This window comes from Fundulus heteroclitus, chromosome 5 (assembly GCF_011125445.2).
Source record: "Fundulus heteroclitus isolate FHET01 chromosome 5, MU-UCD_Fhet_4.1, whole genome shotgun sequence".
Taxonomy (NCBI): domain Eukaryota; kingdom Metazoa; phylum Chordata; class Actinopteri; order Cyprinodontiformes; family Fundulidae; genus Fundulus; species Fundulus heteroclitus.
The window spans coordinates 34,449,299-34,464,929 of NC_046365.1; the positions used below are offsets into that span (position 1 = coordinate 34,449,299).

A 15,631-nucleotide genomic window follows, 5' to 3' on the forward strand; every position below is an offset into this window, starting at 1 on the left:
GGGGATCATTTCAAAAGTTTTATTATGAATAAAAGTTTTATTAATAATGGTTAGCTAGCAGGTGCTCTTTCTATTATATATATATATATATATATATATATATATATATATATATATATATATATATATAGCGATTTGTAAAAAATACAGAGGGGGGGATCATTTCAAAAGTTTTATTATGAATAAAAGTTTTATTAATAATGGTTAGCTAGCAGGTGCTCTTTCTATTATATATATATATATATATATATATATATATATATATATATATATATATATATATATATATATATATATATATATATATATATATATATATATATATATATATATATATATACACACACACACACTGGGCAATTACGGAATGGGAATAAGGAATACTAGTATTAATTTGTCCATCTATCCATTTTCTTACTCGCTTTATCCCTCATGGGGTCGCGAGGGGTGTTGGTGCCCATCTCCAGCATTTCAGTAGTAATTTGTAATATGTATAATTTGGAAACAGTTGTAGAAGTTGTAAATCCTCTGCATGCATTTTAATCATGTGGCTTTGAATGAACTTATTTACGAATGTAAAAAATAATGCATAAACCATAATGAATAAATAATTATACAACTACAGACCCCAATATCATTAAGATTATGTAATTTTTTATTATTTAATAGAGGATAATGGCATCTGGTACAGTGCAGTGAAGCGTTTTCTTTTAGTTTTTTTTCCCAATATTTAGCTGTATTTCAAACCTGGATGAAAAACGAATAGTTGCTGTATTTAGCTATATTTAAAATACTGAAGTGAGCTGTGTCAGGAGTGCAGAGGTCTACTAAGTGATGGCAGCAATGCTTCAGCATACGACAGGATTTCTGGGCCGCTAACTCACCATCTTGACTTAGGCTCCACTGGGCGGCTTGGGAGAATGGGTACAGGGGGGATTTGATCGCCATCCCTGATTGTTATTTTGGTTCTTAATGGGTTTGTTTATACGGGACCCAACAGTTTGGTTGTTTTCTACGTTTTTTGCAGCTAAAAACTTATAAATCCAAGGATTGGATGTCAGGCCTTTCACTAGATTTGTCTTCAGCTGCTTTGGTGAGTCTCCTACAGTTAGAACCTCCTTTTTCAGTGAAATCAGTTATGAGCCAATTCTGCTACAGCCATCCATTGTAACATTCTCAGGCTAATCTTAAACTTCCAGCGGTGGCGGGATGATGAGAGATTACGGCGGCAGAGCACGCCTCGACATCTGACCCGGCATCCCACCCATCCGTCTGAACCAACGGGTCACATTGCGTATTCAACCAGGTTCAAACGTTCTAGTTTGGGTGGTTTTTAACGCTTTTATATGTTGGACACACGACATTTGCTTTGCTGCTCAAAAAGGAAGGAAACTTCTGCGTTTTCTAATTATAAACACGCTTTTTAAATGAAAACAAGAGGGAAGAAACCGCCAGGCCGTATATATCAGCCAACCTTGCACTCTGCGCGCAGGAGATAAGACAAAGCTCTGTGTCTCCGTGTCAGAGTGCATGCGTTTTCGCCGCTGACAAAAAACCGAAGGGTACAGTTCTGCAGCTGTAAGGAAACTGGAAACCGTCCATGCTGCACATCTGTCAAGCTGAATCCAGTGAAGCTGAAAACGTTGCAGCTCAACGTTCAGACAGACGGCGCTTTCTAAATGAAATGCAAACAAAAAAAAACTGTTCTAGTATCAGAATCGGTTGACATTTATCGTCGTTTGCGATGTTTAAAAGCTCCAGCGTGGAGTCAGTTTGTTAAATAACACTATTCTACTTTGATAAATACTGTATCTAAGTTTATCACTTAAGATTTTTGCAGTTTGTTACATAAGCTCTGTTTAGCAGGCTTATATCTGCTTAAAGTACGCCTCTTGAATCATTATTATGAATCCCAACTCCAGCACAGATGAAAAGCCCTTAGAAAATTCATTATAAATACAAAATTGACATCGAATACTTCCTGATTTTTATGGCTTTTGATTACATAAACTCAACAATTTGGTTGTTTACTTACAGGTGCAGCGTAAATGAAAAGGCATGGGCACATAAATATGTGTTGCTCTATGTGAGCACCTGAGGCGGTTTAATCTGCAGCTGGAACTCGTCTTTCAAGAGTTAACCCGGAGATGTCCCCTAGGGAAATAACCCTAATTGAAGAGGTATTTTAAAAAAGACTTTCCTCTTCTAGAAGCCAAAAAAAAAAACATCAGGCAAAAGGCAGAAGGCATTCCTCATTCTTGTTGCAGATCATCCATTCCTTTAAATTATAAAGATTGTCCTTACGTTTATCCTTTTTTCCATTTAAACTGAAGGTAAAAATAGAAGTCCCCCACTTACTTTAACTCCATGGCTGCCTCCTTTCCTGTCTTTTCTCAGAAGGGGAAGCAGACTGCTCTCTGTCACCTAATCCTGCTCATGGCTGCTATGCTGTGGTGCGCACAGTGGATGAACAGAGGGAGCACATGTGAGAGGCCTGAGTGGTTACAATAATCCAAACACACTGACAGCCACAGGGAGGGTAGAGCCAGAGGAGGGGGAGGACCCTGTGGTGGCGTACAGGGAAAGAAAGGACCAATCAGAGGACAGTGAGAGAGGCCAGGGAGGAGGGGCTTAAATCCTGTAAGCCTAGAGAGGGCAAAAGTCTGAAAGGTACATCAAAAGGAAGAGGGAGTCTGAAGCTCCTGCAACACTTTATACAGTCCGTGCAGTGGTGTGCAACAAAAAGGCGACGGCAGTTCCCCTTTCTGCCTCCATCTCTTCTCAGATTGTCCACATCTATGAATAAGCTTTAATTTCCTGCAAGGCAGCTGAAAATAAACTGGAGATGCACTGATTTCCAATGTTTGCAAAACCATATCCTGCAGATTCTGGTTTCTGCCAGAAAAATTCTTCCCATTTGTCTCTAAAGCCTGACACGCGACATAAATTAAAGATAACAAATATCTAAAATGGCTTATACACATGAGACTGTGCATGCTAGACACCAAAAAAAAAAAAAAAATCTTAGCTGTACTGCACGACTTGATGCTGCAGCAAAAATGTTGTCTTGCAGAACCGGTCCAGCAATAAATGGACAGCAACCTATGCATCTTGGTGTAGATTTTAGCATCACAGCAATCAGACGGAGCTTGCAGCAGCAGTCATACTGGAAGCTTTCCCCAGAAAATAAAGAAGGGGCCCGATGTTTTTCCCAAGTCACCATTGGTTGGGTCTGTGCTGAACTGCAGGTTGGTGTGTCTGTCACACCGAACGGCCACAAACCACCAAATTCAGCTCCTGACCAGAGACTTTGCCGTGATTCTTTCATGACGCCAGATTTCAGCTGAGACAGCATCCTCCCCAAATTTTAAACTTGACGGCTCTTCGTTATGAAACACGGGTCTTCAGAAATCAAAAGGAAATATAAAGCCGTCGTTATAGAAACAGCACAAAAAGTTAGGAAATTAACAATCTTGTACTGTTGGAAAACCTGTTTATTGTTCCTCTCCCCCATACTTGCGAGGAAAATACATTTGTGGATTGAGCAGCACCGCTGAGCAGGTGAAAAAACCGCCAAAACAATGTCAACCATCTGAATCTCTTTTTAAAAAAGCACATTGGCGATTAGCTTTTAGCAGCAACCCTGATAATAGCTGTGGTGATACATTTACAGCTCACGCTTGACATAATAATGAAATCATCTGATTCCATTCATCTCAAGGATAATCGTTGCATCCCTAGATAGAGCCTCATAATTTTGCCCAAGTGAAACCTTTAAAACTCAAAATCTTGTTTTCCAATAAATGTGATGGTAAACTAGCTGGACTAAAGCCATTGCTCTGTCCTTTTTTGGCTCTGAAGGGATCAAAGCAAGGTTGGTGATGAAAAAATAACTACAGACAAAACAGGACTAAAAATCAAAAAGATCTGGACCAGCTGCCAAACGGATTTAGAGTTAAACACAATCTAGAAGCAGGCAAAGGGAAAAATTTACTCGCCGTTAACCCTAGTCTTTGCAAAGTGTGGTTTTAGATATCAGGCCTCAGTTGCACATTACAAAAACAAGTTGATCAAACGAACATCCTGTGCAAACGCAGCTGCCAAGACGGCAGCCTTCCTCTTATTGTTTGCATGCAATTGTTTTTACTACATCTTGGCAGGGGAATATTAGTTTGTCGAAAACAAAAACCTTTCATGCATTTCTTTCGTGCTTACCCACCCACACACTTTGACACTGACGTCCACCTGTCACAGACCTGTACGTCCCCAGAGAGTCTCCCCGTCTCTTTAAAGCTTTTATGTTACAGGCAGTCTGCAGAGGACATATGAATTTGTGAACAAACCCCCGCCCCTCTTTAACTAGATTACTCACAGCAAAGCAGACGGCCCCTGACTGAAACAGAAATACTGAAATCCGATTAGTTTTCCATTCAGATTTACATCGGGGAAACGTGAAGAGCTCTTCAGAAGCAGCTGCCGCTAGACTTCTGGTTCACTTTCTAACTGATTAAACTTAATCAAAAACTATACACGACTTCTTCCGTCGATGAAACGTTCGCCCCAATTTCCACGGCGACCCTTCCTTTTTACGGTTTGACAACATCCAGCATCAACATTTACTTTTAAATCTGTCCCAGTCAGACAAGAACCACCTGGCCGGCTGATGTCCCGTGTTAATCAAGCTTTACTCCATCCTACGCTGCTGCGTAAAGTCAGGAGCAGAGCTCACAGTGATTCTGTGAGTCCAGTCATTCTGAGAGGTCCAACAGGTCAGAACATCAACATCGATACCAGCAGTAGAGCACAGGCAACAGAAAAACATCATGCTTAGTCTCAAAGCGGAATCAGTTTCCGAGCACTTCACGCTCCCTGCTGCTCATCAACTTTATGGAGATGCAGATTTCATTTTCCAACAGGACTTAGCTGCTCTCAGAGCCAAAGCTACCAGTATCTGGTTTGAGGACCATAGTATCCCTGTTCTTGATTGGCCAACAAACACGCCTGACCTTAACTCCATAGAAAACTATGGGAAGAGGAAGATGGGATAAGTCAGACCTAACCATGCAGAAGAGCTGAAGGCCTCAATCAGAGCAACCTGGGCTCTATAACACCTGAGCAGCGCCACAGACTGAGGGACTCCATGCCACGCCACATTGCTGCAGTAATCCAGGGAAAAAGAGCCACACTAAGTATTAAGTGCTGTACATGCTCATACTTTTCATGTTCATACTTTTAATGTTCATACTCTTCAGTTGGCCAGATTTTCTGGAAAGCCTCTGTTTGTATTGGTCTTAAAGTAATATACAAATTGAGCTACCTTTATAGTTATGCTGCTATAGGCTGCTGGAGGACATCAGGGTCTGTTTCTCTCACTCTATAGAGTTCTCCTACTGTTCTCCAGTTTTGCATTATTTGTTGTTATTTCAACGTCTTGTTCTGTCTTTTTTCTCTTCATAGTGGATACGTCTGTCATGGCGTTCCGTTTAGCAGTAACAACATCCTGGGGGGCAGTCCCTGCTTTCATCAATTCAATCTTTTAGATTTTACAGCTGACTCTGTCTTTTAGAGTCCAACCCTGTCTCTCTCCCAGACAGAGCTATTGGCTGAGCTTTTACTGCCACTAAATGTACGTGTGCTCGTTTTTCTCCTGTTGACTGGAAAACTGGCTCAGTGTGTGTCTACTTAACTGTGTTTCTTTCCTAGACTCAGCCACCTATGGAGCAAGTCTGCCAACTACCTCCAAGATAAGAGTGTATTCCTGGATCATTGCCTCTTTGTGAATTAGTCTTTGTGAAGTCCCTTGAAATGACGTATTGTTAATTGGTGTTATATAAATAAAATTTAACTGAATTATATGCAAGTCTGGATTCAGATTGTTGTTTTTTTCCGTTTTTTTCCCTTTTTACATTGAATTGATGTTTGTAGTCAATTATACTATAGTTCTTATTTTTTGTGTTCGTTTGCCTTAGATTCAAAACTCATTTCCAAACTCATTTCTAAGTTGAAAAATTAGTCACGTCTCAGCTTTGGGAAGTTTGTGATAAGCTGTGATTGGATTGTGATAGAAGATGACAGAAACCTGTGCAGTTTCTGATACTTTTGGGTCTTTCGTCATCCTTTATTTCTTTACATTTTACTTTTAAGGCAAATCTAGCATTTTAAATTAAATGGATGATGAACTTGACCAATGTCTGTGCAAATTCTCAGTTATCCGGGTCATCTCAACAGCAAACAGGCTTAAATTGGAGGCAAACGGACTTTCAAGTGCGAGCCACCAGAATAGACAAAGACTCCTGGATAGGTGTGGAAACATTTTTCAGAAAGAACTGAACGAAAGTCCGGTTGCCCCCAATTTAAGCCCATTGTTTCCGTTTCTCTGGTCTTTCTGGAGATCTAAATGTATTTATTTTTCAATCTTTTGCTGACTTTTCTTTCATTTTAAGTCAAATATCTGACTTTTTCAGAGGCATGTAATGCTGACCAAATCACAAAAATGAAAAAAAGGTCAAGAAATCAATGAGTGATGCCTCCCATTAAGTCTTGGGTGTGAATAAGTCGTAGATGGTTCAAAACTTTTGCACATGCCTGAAAAACAGCATTCTGATGCTCATTGCAAAGTGATAGGTCTGAAAAAACTGCTGCATTTATCAGTGGAGTAAAGAGAACATTTTACATCATTCTGGAGCACTGAGTCATCTTAGCGGCTGCTTCCTACTCCCACGGATCCTCTGCTGCCACTGCAGCATGAAAAGCTACAGCAGTGAGAGACTTATGCAGACTTTACTACATGACTGGGATCTCTGTCAGCAGGAACTATCATCTATATAGTCAGAGGGACTGAAAACAAATCGCCTTAAAACATATTTGACATCAGGGATATTGATGAGATTCAACCATGGAGAGTAACAAATTAATCCGCTTACATTGTGGCTCGTGGACACGCTGCCAGATCATCATGAGTATTAAGGAACAGCATCAACCTCTGGTATCACTTTTGTCCATCCTGGATGTCTTAATTTATCCCTAACAGATCGTGAGCAACACAGTCTGACATTTTTTTCTGCCTCTCTCCAGAACATGTGAACTATGTTGTGAATAACCTGAAAGTTTGCCGTATTTACAGGCACAAAATCTTTAGTCGTTGCTCCTTAGCAGGAAAATGCGAGGTCCAGGACTCACCCCTGAGGCGCGCCACCAAATAAAGACTCTGTGGAAGATTTCCTTCCACGAGTTACAAAAGATTAAAAGTTCAAAAGGTCCCCACATAAATAAAACCTGTCAGAAACCAGAATGAGCAACTTGTTTTATCAAGTTCTTAATGAGAATCAACAAAACATATACGAAAAGATGATAAAGAGGCACCAGGTATCCAAGTTATGTAGCTCTGCCTCATTCTTTAAAATCCAACACAGCAGTTTTATCACACTGGAGACTTTATACCACCCTTCAGTAGTTTTTGGTCCTGAAAAGCAAGCAGGATGCTTTTTGAGTCTTTGATAAAATTTGTAAAGTTTGAAGTTATCCAATTTCTCAATATCTGAGCTGCAAAAGAAAAAAAATACACATTTTTGTCCATTCTGATTGTGTCAGATCAGAACTTCACTCATTTCAGATGTTGATTGTATTCATAGGGATCCCCAGTTCCAGTCCTCAAGAGCTACTGTCCTGCAACTTTTGAACACACCCAAATAAAATGGTTGAATTCCCTTATCAGCAAGAGTTGCAGCGATGCCGAGGCCTAGTAACGCGCTGTTTATTTGGTTCAGGTGTGTTGGAGAAAAGATCTAGAAGCATCTAAATGCCCGATTATTATGACTACCAACATAACTGTTACGCCTGAATTTATTCCTCAGTTTGAGCTGAAATGAGATTTGCACCATCTAAAATAATCTAGGGGAAATCTGCAAGCTGAAAATAAGGTTAGACTACGAGATCTTTATTCTAAAAACTTTATATTTTCAGACTTAATCAAGAGGTTTAATGAATCGACTCGACTCAAAGGTAATATTCCATGGCAAATCGGTTGAGAGCTTATCACAGTGAAGATGTTTTTTCTGCACCATGTTGCAAAATACAAGCGTTACTTACAGCACACTGGTCATATTCTGTGATTTAAAAGAGATTATTTTTATAAATATGGGCAGCTCATTGAATAGTCTTATTGTAATGTTTTCACATCCCTCTCTCAGTGCGCTAAGATTCCAGTCGGCTCTGTGGAAACATTGGTATGCAAGTGTTTTATAAGATTTATTTATGTATTTATTCTACTTATTTTTCTTTTATTCTATTAGTTTTTTTTAAATTTGTCTTGTTTCTTTTTTTTTTGTTTTGTTTTTTATCTCTTTGTGGACCACGAGTCTGTTGAATAAAGCAATCAATCAATCAATAATCTGAAGATCCAAGTTTCGTTTTGAGACTAGCTGTGCATCCGAAGAAAAAAAAAAAGATTATCTACAGTTTTCACAGATTGTAAAAAGGAAGCATAGCTATGCATTTGCTGCTCGTCACCTGCAAATAAAAACAAAGAGGGGAGATTCTCCAAAGTCAGGCTGGGCTGCACTTTGTATTTATTAAGAAATGCTACGTATCTAAAGCATTTTATCAAAACTCTTACAAGAAAGAAAAAAATTAGAATTAGCATCAAAAATTACCGTAGAGACTCACCTTAATGCTGTCTAATCTGCATAAAATGTATACAATGAGGATTGTTGACAAACTCCAATCATTTCTGGGATTTCCCCTCCCTCTGTCCACAGACCTCAGCCTTTGTGCTGCTCTGCAGAGAAAAACTAGATTCTCTGGCAACGAGCTGCCTCAGCTCACTTCCACTTCACTTATTAAAGGGACCTGCCGACAATAAAAGGGGAGGGCTCCCAGCTGCATGCAGCCAAGGCTTATCCAGCCCAGTGGAGGCTGGGGATCCCAACCAGCAGAGCATTTGTTAATATTACATAGCCTACACATATAAAAATAGCCTTGAAGATAAATTATTTAACTTCAGTTGCTGTCATGCAGAATATGGGAGCCAGGTGGAATTTTTTTGTTTACTTTCCCACAGTGCAGTGTAATTAAAAGTATTTTAAATCCCACATTGCAGTTTGTCTGAAGTCTGATCACAATGTCAAAGATGGTTTAGGAAACGACCTGTGTTCATTTTCGCCTTGTGATCAGACAGAAAGGCTGTTTCTAATTTGTAATGTAATCTTTCTAAATAATCAAAAGAAGGTCTAAACAGAAGAAAGAAATGTCAGTTTAACGTTGATCAAAAGAAAGCTTACAAAGATTTCCGCACTTGGACGTGTTGCCATTTTAAAATCTAAATCTGACAAACCTGATGAGATGAATGCTTGTGACAAATTTAGATCTAGAAGAAAACTGCAATATCTGAACTGTCCAGAAGAAAAAGGAGTTGACAGAGGGGGAAAAAAACTAAGACCACAATTCATTGTTATAAAAAGTAGAAATTTATAATCTTGGACAAATGGGGCCTGGCAAGGAAAATAAAGATTTCCATTTGTGAATTTCAAAAAAACGGAGTCCTATAGTCAACCCACAAATGAAACTGGTCATGCACAGAACCAGGATGACAAACTCAATCATTATCATAAACAAAACATAAATGAAAAAGCAATAAAACAAAGAAACATTTTAACTGAGCGGCTCAACGGTTCCCTTTCCATCTACAGTAAACTAAAATCTTTAAAGCAACATTTCATAATCAGAGGTAAGTGTTTTGAAAAACTGGCCAGATAATCGAGGACTGGAGATAACGATGGACAACACCAGAGGGAGGATTTCTTCCGGTGGACTTAAAACTCTGAAGAAACTAAAAATAATAAATAATAAATGTCGCTTCCTCAATGGATGGATGGTTGGGTGGATATAACAGAGGGTCAGCATAGGAATATATAAGGCAGATGATGCATTTGGTCATTTTAATTATTCAACACAAACTGGTTTTCTTTTCATATTTACAAAATAAGTGCAGCCTATTAAATAAAAATGATTTAAAACAGGCTATTTTTGTTTCAAATATTGACTTAAAATGCCGTATTTATACTTTTGTCTGTTATCACGTGAAGTTATTCCTCTAAAAACCGGCCTTTAGATGCTCAGTGGCACATGTCGGCCCGTTGTAACAGTGGCTTTCAGTCAAGCTGCTCTCTTTTTAAAAAGGAGGGAGGCTGTTGCTGCAGCAACCCCGTATTATGCAGAGGCCGAGTGAAAGACTCTTTTCACCATCAAATAAAAGGAGGAGCGAATAAAAGTATTTGCATTCCTTTTGCATTAGCGAGTTAGCTCGATACAACAAGAGAAGCGACGGAGGTTTATTGTCCACTTTATGTCTGATTTTAACGTCTCACAACTGTGTGTGTGTGTGTGTGTGTGTGTGTGTGTGTGTGTGTGTGTGTGTGTGTGTGTGTGTGTGTGAGATGGGGGGGGGGGGGGGGCACAGTCAAAGAATGCCTGCTTTGCATGCTGGGCACAATCAGAGAGTCAGGCCGGACATTTCCAGCCTAGAATGTGTTAATTGAAAATTTACTTTTCAGTCATTATACGCAATGGGGGTGCTCCTTCGTTATGTAGTCACTTCAGTTTTTAAAAGGAATCAGTATTTTATGTAAAATACATGAACATGCAAATTTGTCTGGTAGTTAATAAATAAAAAAAACAATTATACGTAATGAAGATACAAAGACAAATATATACTTTCACATGATTGGAATCTGGTGTTGAGCTATGAATTTGTGTGACATCATTGTAAATTACCCCCTGAGCTGTAGTTCACCTTGAGAACAGAAGAATAATTTGAACATGATTTAATTTGCGCTGCTGACAGCTGCTGCCGTCATTAGTTCAGTGGAGCATGACACCACTGAGAGTCACTGCTAAATAATTAAGCATTTTTCTTTGTCCCTTTATCCTTTTTGGATATCTAGAATTATTCCTCCGAAGCTAACCAGGATTAATTAAAAAGAAGCTGCACTGGAAAGCAATGCTAAACAAATATGATTATTACTAGCAAATACTTTGCGTTTGTTTTTTTTAGCACCAGTTATTATAGAGGACGGAAAACAAGAACAATTAGATTGTTCTGTTAAATATTTGGAGAAATACTTTCCTTTCTAAAATGATTTAATGGTTAGTCATCTGTAAAGAGTTAAGATTATTTCTCCCCTTTGGTCCTGGATTAAGTTTATCCTTCAATTATAGTAAAAATATAGAAACTCTGCAAGTTTTAGGGTTTGGATGTAGAAATGATCTGCTCTCTAGCAGATTTTAAAATTACTTAAATCCTATTAAACCATGAAAGCAACAGAGGTTTGGTGTCCACTTAGAAACCCGATGCACCGTGTGTGATATTTCCGATCTTCATCTCCTAACTAATAAAAACGGAGCGGTGGCAATCTGAAAACCGCTTCTACTAACACCTAAGTCCCAATGTGTTTACTCTGATCTGAATTCAGCATTTTACACATGAATGAATGTTTCACTATTATTTGCAATGTCATTGTTTAGTTTTTTTCTTAGATCAGAAAATCGAGCAGAAACCGAAATGAGAAAACAAAGTTTGAGAACAACTAAGTGCATCCAAAAAAAAACTGAATAAAATTATATGTAACCAGAATATTAAAAGGGAATTATGTTTTTATGATCATGTACCTTTGAATCAAGATTTTTTTTTTTTTTTTTTTGGGGGGGGGGGGGGGGGGGGCTAATTTTTTCATCCCTAAATCTTTAACAACCTTTTTTGATCTCTTGCACCGTCACCTTGTCTCTCTCAGTTCAGTTGTCTTGCAAAAGATGCACATTGTGTAGATTTGAAGCTAGGACGAGAAGTTCCACATTAAAAGCTTTAAACCCAAAATATTTCACATGCATGTTGGAGCCTCCGTGATTTGACATAAAAACTGCCCAAATCAGTGAGTTTTAGTTTATTCCCAGTAGAGTTCAACCACTGATCCCATAACGGATGCAGAGGAAGATGTTCGACATCCTGATGCCGATGTTGAGACACCTGCAAATGTGATAACATTTTTTAAAAAGGTCAACGGGATCTGGGAGGAAAATAGCAAGTGACATTTTGCCCTTTAAAGATGTCAGTGGGAGCGGTCAGCAATGGGACAACAAAGAGCCACTCAGCAGAGACGGTCTGAAGAACTAGCTCCTCAAATTTACTGCTAAAGTAAATAGTCTAAAATAACTCTTTCCCTGATATATCTCATAGCTTTGGATGCTTAAGTTTAAAGAGGAACTAAGGGTAATTTTGCCAGCATTTAGTCTAAAGCAACAGGAAACAATGTGCTTTATTAAAAAGCCGCAGTAACAGTCTGTGTGAAAACCGCTCATAGAAAAACAGATTAAAGCTGCCACTTACGTGATTTATAAGGGCGGTTGTGTTGAGCCGTCTGCAGAGGAAGGCTCCCGCTGTGTCCAAGCACAAAAGCCTCCTTCATCATGTTGATGTCGGGCAGAAGAATCAGCTGGACATCAAACCATTAAAAAAAAAAAAAAAAAAACTCTGCAACAGGACAGGGAAGGTGTGCTTCTACCTGCAGGGAAAGTGAAGATCCTCCTCTTTAGGTGAAGGGTTGAGCTGCAGGATAAGGAGGGATTGAAGGCGGCATTATCTGTGGCACATGGCCACGCTGACTGATCCGGAGGGGAACGTGCCAAGTCACACGCCGTTTGACCTCTCGTGCTGGAGTGACTTTTACTGAGCAGCAGCCACACTGACAAGAGGCCTGCCCCAAGGGCCCTACTTGTGCACCATTACACAGGTGACAGTGACACACTGTTCAGCTGCGTGTTTGACTAATAAATCACAGTTTTCACGCTAGATCTCTATTTCTGCTGGATCAGGATAAAACGCCGGGACCCGATCAGTCAGAGGAACCAGGGGAGAGTAGAGAGAGAAGTGACAGAATTAAATGTTTAAAGGACTGGAGAGGCGGTCCAGAACTGGGCTCAAAATCTAAATCCAGGGACAATTCAAAGACGGTACTAAAAACAAATAGCAAGAACAAAAGATTAGCCACAATGTGCAACTCTTCAGTTGGTAGACGCAGGTGTGTGAGGAGTAATGAGTAACTTCTGGTGACATGGCGAGCAGGAGATAAGGTCAGATTGGGCCGAGGCCACCTAGAGGCAATAACAGGTAACAACAGAAACCCAAACTACATGAAAACACAAATAATGATAAATAACTACATAAATAATGAATGAATCAATTTGAATACATGAATGGTGAATTCAGGTTGTTGGGGTCATTGTACCTTGTGATGGAGTGGTAACCTGACCCGCCTAATGAATGCTGAGGATAGGCACCAGACGTTGGATGGATAATGGATGGTTTATTGTACAATGTAATAATTATAACTCTTTATTTGCACGGCCTTGTTGCATTGCCTGCTTTTTAATCAAACTGGTCCCTTACCAGAATTAGCTTTTCTCAAAGTGCACACAAAGAGAGCAAATGCAACAGAAAATTAAACACTAAACAAAATCAAGTCTGCACATTTACAACAGAAAAAAATGCATAAATAAAATGTTAAAACAATAGAAGAGTTTTTAAAATGCGTTAAAACAGATAGTGAAATTAACAGTTTGTATAAATCAATTAAAACGCTAGAAATTAAAATAAGTTCTAACTAACATTTTTCTCTGCTTTGTTTTAAAAAGTTAATGGTCAACTTTGTGTCTACAGTGTCCTATTGTCACAAAAGCAATAGTTTTATGGCAGTGTTATGCTGAATTTGGGTTTCACCAAATATTTTCAATAAGATCAGTATGGCTGAAAATTATCTATCTATCTATCTATCTATCTATCTATCTATCTATCTATCTATCTATCTATCTATCTATCTATCTATCTATCTATCTATCTATCTGTTATTTTTGTTAAATATCTATAATTTATATGATCCTTATTTAATTTCCACTGTTAAGTGGACATTATCATTGTATGTTTTACATAGAAAAATCTTTTTTTTTTTTTTTACTAAATTGAATTTTCTTTTAAATTTTTATGATGTTTTTGATCATGCAACGCTCTTCAGCATATTTTCCCCCTCCACCCCAATTGTTTGACAAAAATTATGGGACTTTGTAATTATGTTGACGTATGTTTACATGAGGCAAAGAACGTTTCTGCCATCAAACAGATCCTCTGTTGCCATCTAGTGGTATCTAGTGGGTCATTACAGTCCAAATATTCCCCTGAACACAGGACTGAAAGTCATGTTCCACAATTATGAGCCCTTTACTGTCCCTAATTTTGTTTGGACACATTTCCTTTAAAAAAAAAACACCCTCTTTGTCTTGTTTATATGCTATTTGTATCTAGAAAAGGGACAGAAAACTTGTAGGTTAAGACAAATTAAATTTAGACGAGCAGTAGTTTCATTTAATTTTCCCATTCCCTAAGAAAATGCAAATGTGAAAATGTATTGATGATAATCACATGTATGTTTGACCATTAAGTAAAATAAAATTACTCTATGTTATATCATTTAACTGGAAAAAAATAACCCTAACCTGAAATACCTTTTTTTCTCTGAGTAAAGCACACAGTGAACATGGATTGCTTTAAATAAACTGAAACTAGTGAGAAAAGTTATTTATGTACAGACTTATCTTTGCAGCAGCAAACTTTATGAGTGTCAGAATCCACAAGAGTTTAAAAAACACCAAAAACCAGGTAAAAATGTTCATTGCTTTTTGGTCTTTTTCACTGTGGTTCCTCAGACATTAAATGTTGTAATAGAGCATATATTTGCAATGTTTCCAGTCAATCACATTTAGGCATTAAAAATCCCTCTATGCAATAATTTTAAAAAATCTATAATTCAATTAGGCTGCAAAGTTGGAAAACACAACATTAGTGTTGCTACTTTAACCTTTAACCAGAATATCAGAAATGTCCAAGCACTCTCTGTCAAAACAGTCTCTAATGCTGGAATCCTCGCTTTGCACCTAAAAGAACGGTTTTCCAGTAAAAGAACTTTGCGTTGGATATTTGGTTGCAGCTAAGAAGACTTCAGGACGTCCAAGAGTAACTAACAACTTCCAGAACTGTCTCTTTCTGAGACAGTCCTGCACAATAGTGTTGCCACCAGTGCAGAGCTTGTTAGACATCAGCAGCTTGTTGTTGTGAGTGTGCCTGAAAACCTTTTGACAGCAGCCTTCTGACAATAAAGGCAGCAAATAGATTGCCTTTGTATAAGAAAGTTATAAAGCACAGACAGAATTATTGAAAAATTTGCAGACTTATATAGACGACTAAAAAAATACTGTATATAGTCACTTGTTATTGAGACCACAAAAAGGACATTTGGGGAAAACAAATATAATACTTAGGATCAGATCAGCAACACAATTTCTAATAAGAAAAGACAAAAGAGATAAACCTAAAATAGTCAGTATGAGTTGAAAATGATAAATCAGGTAGTTCAATACGGTGACCTTTAGGATTTACAGGGCAGTTTGGTTAATAATGATTAAACAAGTCTAGGCTGTTTCTTTGGCAACCGGCGCGTAAGAAGGAAGTTGTTTGGTAAAGGGCACGTAAGTATGCAAATCGCTCTGCAGCTCCTCTGCTCTAAGCCAGTGAGATGTAACGTAAAGGGCA

At 38.4% G+C, this 15,631-nt stretch overlaps 1 protein-coding gene across 3 annotated transcripts in view; it reads right to left on the reverse strand.

Annotated features, from left to right (window-relative positions):
- Positions 1–13,061, reverse strand: part of trim2a (tripartite motif containing 2a) — a 34,158-nt gene extending 21,097 nt beyond the window's left edge. The window contains exons 1-2 of one of the 3 annotated variants that reach the window (XM_012873893.3): positions 12,555–13,061; positions 12,380–12,452 (exon numbers count right to left, since the gene is read on the reverse strand). The gene's annotated coding sequence lies outside the window, so the exon portion shown is untranslated. Of the gene's footprint in view, positions 1–2,358; positions 2,536–8,664; positions 8,800–12,379; positions 12,453–12,554 lie in introns of those variants that run through there. The other 2 variants (XM_021322231.2, XM_012873896.3) reach the window with 2 other exon arrangements.
- Positions 13,062–15,631: the final 2,570 nt, after the last annotated feature.